Below are 8777 nucleotides of genomic sequence, written 5' to 3'. Positions count from 1 at the left end.
TGGGTGTAGGACGGCGACACGGAGGTGTATACGGGTGAAGAATACGGAGGTGATAGCCGGAGGAGGATGAACAGTGTCTGGAAAGGGAGAAAAGAGGAGGAACGAATTTGGGGATTTAGGGATTTGAGGAGGGTGTGAGAGACAGATCGCGAGTTTGTCAAATTTAAACCCAAAATCGAAAGGCACGGACCCCGTGTCCGGGTCCGTGTCTACATCCGTGTGCCCACGCATTGCGTAAAATTTTTGAGTGAAAAATACACGGACCCTGGAAGCTGGTCCGTGTCACCTCCGTGCCTTGACGATTACGGTAATCAAAATACACGGACCCCGAATAGTGGTCCGTAATTGGGTCCGTGTAGCTACGCACTTTCACAATTTCTCACATTTTAAATATCCGGACCCTCACACAGGGTCCGTGTAGGGTCCGTGTCACCTTTTTCAGCTCAAAATAATAAACAAAAAATAACCCTTAAAACTCACAATCTTAAACCACACAAATTAGTTTGCATCTAAGAATTTCAGATAAAACACTCAAGCACGCAGGATGCAAAAATGTACAGAGACTCCCCTGAATGATACGATTCCCAACAATATATGTGCTCTCCTCCGCAACCAGTAATATATCAGCGTCAGTAGAAAATCTGCACCCAACAAAAATCACTGAGATCAAAGAAAGAAGAGACAAAGAAAAATATAAATTAACCAATAAAACAAAATAATACAAAATAAAGAAACAAAAAGAAAAGAAACTGGGTTGCCTCCCAGTTAGCGCTAAATTTATTGTCTATAGCCCGACTTTGCTTCCCTTTTAATTTGCATCTTGTAAATTCACGGTGATCTGCTCATCGACCACCTCGCCACCTCGATATACCTTAAGTCTATGGCCGTTAACTTGAAATTTTCCAGTTGCTTCGCTAGTGATTTCCACGGTGCCATATGGGAAAACTTGAATAATCGTGTAAGGGCCTGACCAACGCGACCGCAACTTACCTGGCATCAACTTCAAACGAGAATTATATAGTAATACCTGTTGTCCCACCTCGAATTCTCGATTCACAATATTCTGATCATGCCAACGTTTGATCTTTTCTTTGTAAAGTTTGGCATTCTCATAAGCATCAAGTCGAAACTCTTCCAATTCTTGTAACTGCAGTAACCTCTCTTCACCTGTGACTTTGACATCAAAATTCAAAAATTTAGTAGCCCAATAAGCCTTATGTTCAAGTTCGACAGGCAAGTGACATGATTTTCCATACACTAAACGAAATGGAAACATTCCGATTGGGGTTTTAAAAGCTGTACGATAAGCCCACAGTGCATCGTCGAGTTTACTAGACCATTCTTTCCTTGAAGCACCAACGGTCTTCTCCAGAATGCATTTTATTTCTCTATTCGACACCTCGACTTGACCACTGGTCTGAGGATGGTAAGGTGTTTCCACCTTATGCCTAACCCCATATTTAGCTAACAGACTATCAAATTGACGGTTACAAAAATGAGTACCCCCATCACTGATAATTGCTCTAGGTGTGCCAAAACGTGAAAAAATATTTTTCTTGAGAAACTGAATGACAACCTTAGCATCGTTATTTTTGCAGGCACTCATGTAGTGACCCGCACCGTGATCACCTACTAATCAGAAGCTTAAGCATGCATTTAACTTAATCAAATAAAATATCAAAAATAACAGCGGAAACTTAAACAATAATAAAAATATTGTTTACAACCATATCGAAATAAACCAGTGTATTAACCCAAATACAACTGAAACAAAAGCCTAGACAATAACCCTGCTGGTCCTCCATCGCCTAAGCTCTCCTGGAACCACCTGCATCGTCCAGCCGCAGACCTGCCCCATGGAATAGGGCATCCAGCCAACAAAAAATAACCGGAAGTAAGCCTAACATGCTCAGTACGAGAGTATGAGTATACACTATTAAATGTGCATGAATGAAAATGAACTGGTTACCAAGACACTCAGGTCAAGAAACAAGCTCATAGACCGGGCCCAGGGTATATAGCACGCTGCGCCATCGCATCAGGAGGTGGCTCATATACCCAGTGGATAATGGTGACCTGATACTAGTACATGTGTCCAACCATAAAGGTGACCTGACACAAGACTTACGTATCCAACCATCCACAAACTCGTAGGGTGAGCGCCCTACTACAGGATACCTCTAAGGTAAAAGCTCAATATGCTCATGTATGCAACATACAGTCATGACATGCTGTATACAAAGGCATATAAAACATGAAATCACATAATCCATGCAAACACATAATACATGCATACTCAATCTGGATATCTCGAATAATACTTCCGTACCTTACTAAGGCAGTCCTAGAAGCTCCCCCTCTAGGTCCAAGCCTACCATGCAGCACTACAGCATAAATAACCATGCATTACCTAGCATGCCAAACATCACCTACTAGGCTCTAAAAGCCTTAATTAAACTATAGCCTACTCCCTATTTACTATAGGAAACCAAAGCCATATCTTCGTCCGTCGCCAGCCCGCTGATGTCGCATTCCCCAGAGCCTGGGCATAGCCTAGCTACGACTCTTAGACGCCTCGCCAGAGCTCCGCCGCCTGACTGCTACTGCGGACACTGTCCGCTATAAAATAAACTATTTCCTACTCCAACTCTTAAAGAAAGAGTCCCGAAGCCCTTAAATAGAGCAATTATCGGGAGAGGAGAGGGAAAATTGCACTTAAAAATGAGGGATTCAGACCCTTATTTATGGGCCACGATCGGAAGCTCCGATCTCCTGATCGGAAGCTCCGATCGGTGCATGTTTGCCACGTTTTGGACGGCCGAGATCGGAAGCTCCGATCGCAGGATCGGAAGCTCAGATCTCCTGCATCTGGCCACGTGTTTAAATCTCCTTGACACCTATTTTTGGTTGAGATCGGAAGCTCCGATCTCAGGATCGGAAGCTCCTATCTCGGATCGGAAGCTCCGATCTGCCCGGTAGCTCCGAACTGTTTCTCATGCTTCCGAACTGGTTTTGGTCCTCCGGAACCCCCGGGACCTACCCCACCATTTTCGGACATTCTGGATCTGATTTTCCACTTATTTTAACCAAATAAGGACTCCTTAAATATGTTTTGATACTTTTAAAATTATATGTCATTTCTAACATGTTTAAAATCACTTAATCTTGTAAAATGGAACCGGGCTACTACAACTCGCTTCTACCCATTTAGACACATAGTCTACAGCAACCAGAATATATTTGTTCCCAACTGAAATTGGGAACGGACCCATGAAATCTATTCCCCACACATCAAAAAGTTTACAAACCAAGATATTATTAAGTGGCATTTCGTGTCTCCTAGAAATGTTACCAGTACGCTGACACTCATCACACTTTATCACATACTCATTCGCATCCCTAAACAAAGTGGGCCAATAAAAGCAAGATTGAAGCACTTTGGATGCAGTTCTGGTCGCACCGAAGTGACCTTCAGTTGGACCCTTATGACAATGAAATAAAATCTCACTTACCTCTTCCTTGGGAACACACCGCCTAATTATACCATCTGCGCATATTCTAAACAAATAAGGATCTTCCCACAAATAGTATTTCAAGTCAGAAAAAAATTTCTTCTTTTGCTGATAAGTAAAGTGCGGTGGTAGAAACTTACTCGAAAGGTAGTTTACAAAATCAGCATACCATGGTAAATTGTTCACCTCAAAGAGCTGTTCATCAGGAAATTCATCACGAATTATGCTATTGCTCTGAATGGAATTCTCCAAGCGTGAAAGATGGTCTGCCACTTGATTTTCAGTGCCCTTCCTATCAATGATCTTCAAATCAAATTCCTGCAAGAGAAGAATCCAACGAATTAATCTTGGTTTTGCATCTTTTTTATTCATCAAATATTTCAGGGCCGAATGGTCAGTGTGCACGATCACTTTGCTCCCAAGCAGATAAGATCTAAATTTATCAAGTGCAAAGACCACAGCGAGTAGCTCCTTTTCCGTTGTAGCGTAATTCAATTGGGCAGCTGAAAGTGTCATACTATCATAGTAGATGACATGTATGCATCTGTCGCGCTTCTGCCCCAAAACAGCTCCTAAAGCTGTGTCACTCGCATCACACATCACCTCAAAAGGTGATTCCCAATCGGGTGCTACAATCACCGGTGCAGTGATTAATTTCTTCTTCAAAATCTAAAATGCCTGCACACACTCAGCAGAAAAATCAAACGGTACATCTTTTATAAGCAAATTAGTCATCGGCTTGGCGATGCTAGAGAAATCCTTAATGAACCGTCTATAAAATCCAGCATGTCCTAAAAAACTACGCACCCCTTTCAGATTTGATGGCGGAGGAAGTTTCTCAATTACCTCAATTTTCGCTTTGTCAACCTCAATTCCACTTTCAGAAATTTTATGTCCCAAAACTATTCCCTCTCTCACCATAAAATGACACTTTTTCCAGTTCAAAACTAAATTGGACTCTTCACATCTTTCTAAAACCTTAGACAAATTCAGCAAGCAAGCATCAAAAGAAGAGCCAAACACTGAAAAATCATCCATCAATATTTCAATAAAATCCTCAATCATGTCATGGAAAATTGCCATCATGCAGCATTGGAAAGTAGCCGGTGCGTTACAAAGACCGAATGGCATTCGTTTATATGCAAAAGTCCCGTAAGGCCATGTAAAAGTGGTTTTTTCTTGATCTTCAGGATCAATTGGAATTTGCATATAACCCGAATAGCCATCCAAGAAACAATAAAAAGGATGTCCGGTTAATCTTTCCAACATTTGATCAATGAAGGGTAGGGGAAAATGATCTTTACGAGTTGCATCATTAAGTTTTCTATAATTTATGCAAACACGCCAACCCGTAACAGTTCTGGTGGGAATTAATTCATTATTCTCATTTTTCACAACATTAATCCCACCCTTTTTCGGAACAACCTGGACAGGACTAACCCACTTACTATCAGAGATGGGATAGATAATACCTGCATCTAGAAGCTTAATTACCTCCTTCTTGACCACTTCTTGCATAGCAGGATTGAGCCGCCTTTGAGGTTGGGTTGATGTTTTGTGATCGGCTTCCATCAAAATTTTGTGCATGCACATAGAAGAGCTGATTCCCTTTATATCCGCTATGCTCCACCCAATGGCCTTGATATTCTCCCTCAACACGCGAGTCAATTTTTGTTCCTCATCCCCTGTCAAAGTAGAAGAAACAATTACAGACAGTTTATCATTATTAAGTAAAAATAAATATTTTAAATGCGAAGGGAGAGGTTTCATCTCAAGGATCGGGGCTTCTTCAATTGATGGCTTTAATGCTCTTGGAACATGTCCAATCTCCCCAATCCTTGAGTTTACCATCCTTGAGAGTGGTTTGCCGGCGTCCAAATACTGAATGCATTCCTCAATCTCTTCATTATCCAACTCGCTTGGAGATGAATGAGTCAAACAGATCTCCAACGGATCTTCACTAATAAATTCCTGCACATCACACTCAACAAACTCATCAGTAGCATCAATTCTAAAACAGTTAGAAACATTAGATGGATATTTCATAGAATGAAACACATTAAACACTACCCTCTCATCATTTAACCTCAACACCAATTCACCCTTCTGGACATCTATTAGAGCTTTCCCAGTAGCAAAAAATAGTCTACCCAAAATAAGAGGAATCTCACGATCCTCTTCCATATCCAAAACAACAAAATCCACTGGGAAAATAAATTTATTGACCTTCACCAAGACATCCTCTACAATTCCCCTAGGATATTTAATTGATCTATCTGCTAACTGTAGGGAAATTGTGGTTGGTTTTACCTCACCAATTCCTAACTTCTCAAAACAAGAATAGGGCATCAAATTAATGCTTGCACCAAGATCACACAAAGCTTTTCTAAAAAATGAATTTCCTATGGTGCAAGGAATAGAGAAGCTACCAGGATCCTTAAGCTTCGGAGGTAATTTGTTTTGTAAAATTGCAGAGCATTCCTCCGAAAGCTTCACTGTCTCAAAATCCACCAGTTTCCTCTTGTTTGATAAAATTTCTTTTAAAAATTTAGCATAAGAGGGCATTTGAGCTAAAGCTTCTGCAAACGGAATATTAATATGCAACTTCTTAAAAATCTCTAGAAATTTTGAAAATTGAGTATCAAGTTGCAGTTGCTTTGCTCTTTGGGGAAAAGGGAGGGAATTTATATCAGTATCAACATTTGAGTTCAGAGACTTACCTTTCTCCCTCGAGTTCTCGCCTTGCTGCTTGGCTGATGCTTCCTCCTTTTCAGATTTTTCAACCTCAGCATCCTCATTCTTTACCTGTTCAGTTACTATGACTGCATTGACGCCCTTTGGATTTTTTTCTGTGTCACTAGGAAGTGAACCTGGCGCCCGTGTAGTGAACTGGTTTGCCAACTGTCCCAACTGGGTTTCCACTCTTTGCATCATGGCATCGTGATTCTGCCATCTCATCTCATTCCCCGCTATGTACTTTGCAAGCATGTCTTCCAGATTTGACTTATTCTCAGATGGCTTAAAGCCTGGCGGCATAGAAGGTCCAGCACCTTGTGGAGGTCTAACTGCTTGTTGAGGAGGCCTTTGCTGTGCAGGCTGCTGTGGTGGATTAAAATGTAGAGGCTCAACAGAATTTTTAGCCTGTTTCCACCCAAAATTTGGGTGACTTCTCCAACCCGGATTATATGAGAAACTGTATGGATTAAACTGCTGTCGCCCTTGGTTCCCCACATAATTAACTGAATCATCTTCAAAAACTGGCGGTCAATCAAAAAATGAATCTGGCATGTATGGAATGCCACTCGCTGATCCTTCAACTGCCTCAGTGCCTCCCATGACTTGATTCACCTGCTTTGATGGTGCAGATTTATTTGCTTGCAGTTGAGATACTTGATGAGTCAGTCCATCAAGTTTTGCTGTAATTTCTGTCAGAGCATCCATCTCCAGAAATCCAACTTTCTTTTCCCTCCTGCTGTCTTGCCAACTAACATTGCTTTCAGCCATATTCGAAATGATTTCAAGTGCTTCTGCAGGAGTTTTTCTATAGAGGCTGCCATTGGCAGCTGCATCAAGCATGGAACGCACAGATGAATCAACCCCGTAGTAGAAAGTCTCTACTTGTTGGCCTATGGAGAGATCGTGTACTGGACATACTCTCAACATCTTTTTAAATCTTGACCATGCGGCATTCAGTGATTCTCCATCTTTCTGCCTAAACGACATAATTGCATTCCGAAGTTGTGTAACTTTGGTGGGTGGAAAATACTTATGCATGAAAACTTCAACCAAACCATCCCAAGTAGTAATTGATCCCTCTGGAAAATCTCGCAGCCACTCTATCGCTTCTCCCTGTAGAGAAAATGGAAAGAGCCTCAACCGAACAACATCAGCAGTCACTCCATTAAATTTGAAGGTGTCACAGATTGACAAGAATTGCTCCAGATGAGCATTCGGATCCTCAAAAGGCGTGCCTCCAAATCTGACTTGCATCTGAATCATCTGGATGATGGCTGGTTTAAGTTCAAAAGTATTCGCCTGAACTGCAGGGCGAACAATGCTGGATCACTAATGGTCTATGAAGGTCCATCAGAGTGCGGTTGTTCTCTTCTTCAGCCATATCTTCTAACTCCTCTTCAGATTCAAAATTAAGGGCTAAGTTATGCTGTCTTCGTTCTCTACGTATACGACGAAGAGTGCTTTCAATCTCCAAATCAAGCGGTATGAGGTCTTCAGAATCTCGAGCACGGCTCATATAACATGAGATATACTCCTGAAAAAATTAAAGTGCACAAACCAACCACTTAAATAAAAATTAAACAAAGTAAAAAAAAACCTAGTCTCAAATAAATAATCAATCCTAATAGTAAACAAATAGTCCCCGGCAACGGCGCCAAAAACTTGACCGACGATTTCGGTTGGAAAAAATTCTAGCAAGTGAACTAGGTCAAGTTATAATATAGTTGGACAGAGTCCAAGTCGATCCCACAGAGACTAATGTTTAAATACTAAGATATAGACTATTCAGATTAATCTAGGCTAATTAAAATAAAGGATTTTTATAAATTATTAAACTAATGAAAATGAACTAAATTATTCTAAAGCAGAAGTTTAAATTAAATTAAATGAACAGAAAAGCTTTAAGACTGATTCAAATTTTAGAAAAATGACCAGGAACACACAACGGTACCAGACATCGATAATTGCCACGTATTGGATTTAATCAAACAAAACTCATTCATATTCACGACGAAATTTCCTAGAATAATTATTAATCTATTTCTAGAATTAATAACCCTATTTTCATTTAATAGTCCAATTATTTCTAATTGAATTTAATTAAACAAAAACGCATTCACGAGTTATGAAATTTCAGCTTTCGCCTAAAATCGCACACTGAAACCGAATACTATTTCTAGTCGGTTTAACCATGTGTTGATCAATATTTTTGAAGCTAATTTCAATCTTTTCTTTTTCAAGTCCAGATCGAACGACATACATGCAATTAATTGGCCAGATTAAAAGCAAGAATTATGCACAAACATTAATCAATAAATATTCCATAAATCAAAATTCAATCAATCCGTCCCATAAACAAAAATCAATAGTCTGGCCCTATTGTGGCCCCGGTCAAAAGACGACTACTCCATAATAATAAAATCAAACAAAAGTTTCATGTTTGAATTCATAATAAAATAAAACAGAAAAAAAGAAAAGAAAATTCTCAGCAATAGTGCCGAATATTGCTTGCGTTGCGCGTTTCTTCTC

At 40.2% G+C, this 8777-nt stretch overlaps 1 pseudogene; it reads right to left on the bottom strand.

The window, feature by feature from the left end:
- Positions 1 to 808: 808 nt before the first annotated feature.
- On the bottom strand, positions 809 to 7511 carry LOC140878011 (uncharacterized; annotated as a pseudogene).
- Between the last annotated feature and the right edge of the window lie 1266 nt (positions 7512 to 8777).

Source organism: Henckelia pumila, chromosome 2 (assembly GCF_033568475.1).
Source record: "Henckelia pumila isolate YLH828 chromosome 2, ASM3356847v2, whole genome shotgun sequence".
In the NCBI taxonomy this organism is placed as follows: domain Eukaryota; kingdom Viridiplantae; phylum Streptophyta; class Magnoliopsida; order Lamiales; family Gesneriaceae; genus Henckelia; species Henckelia pumila.
The sequence above is the reverse complement of the archived record's forward strand: the minus strand, read 5'-3'. Positions and strand labels throughout refer to the sequence as shown.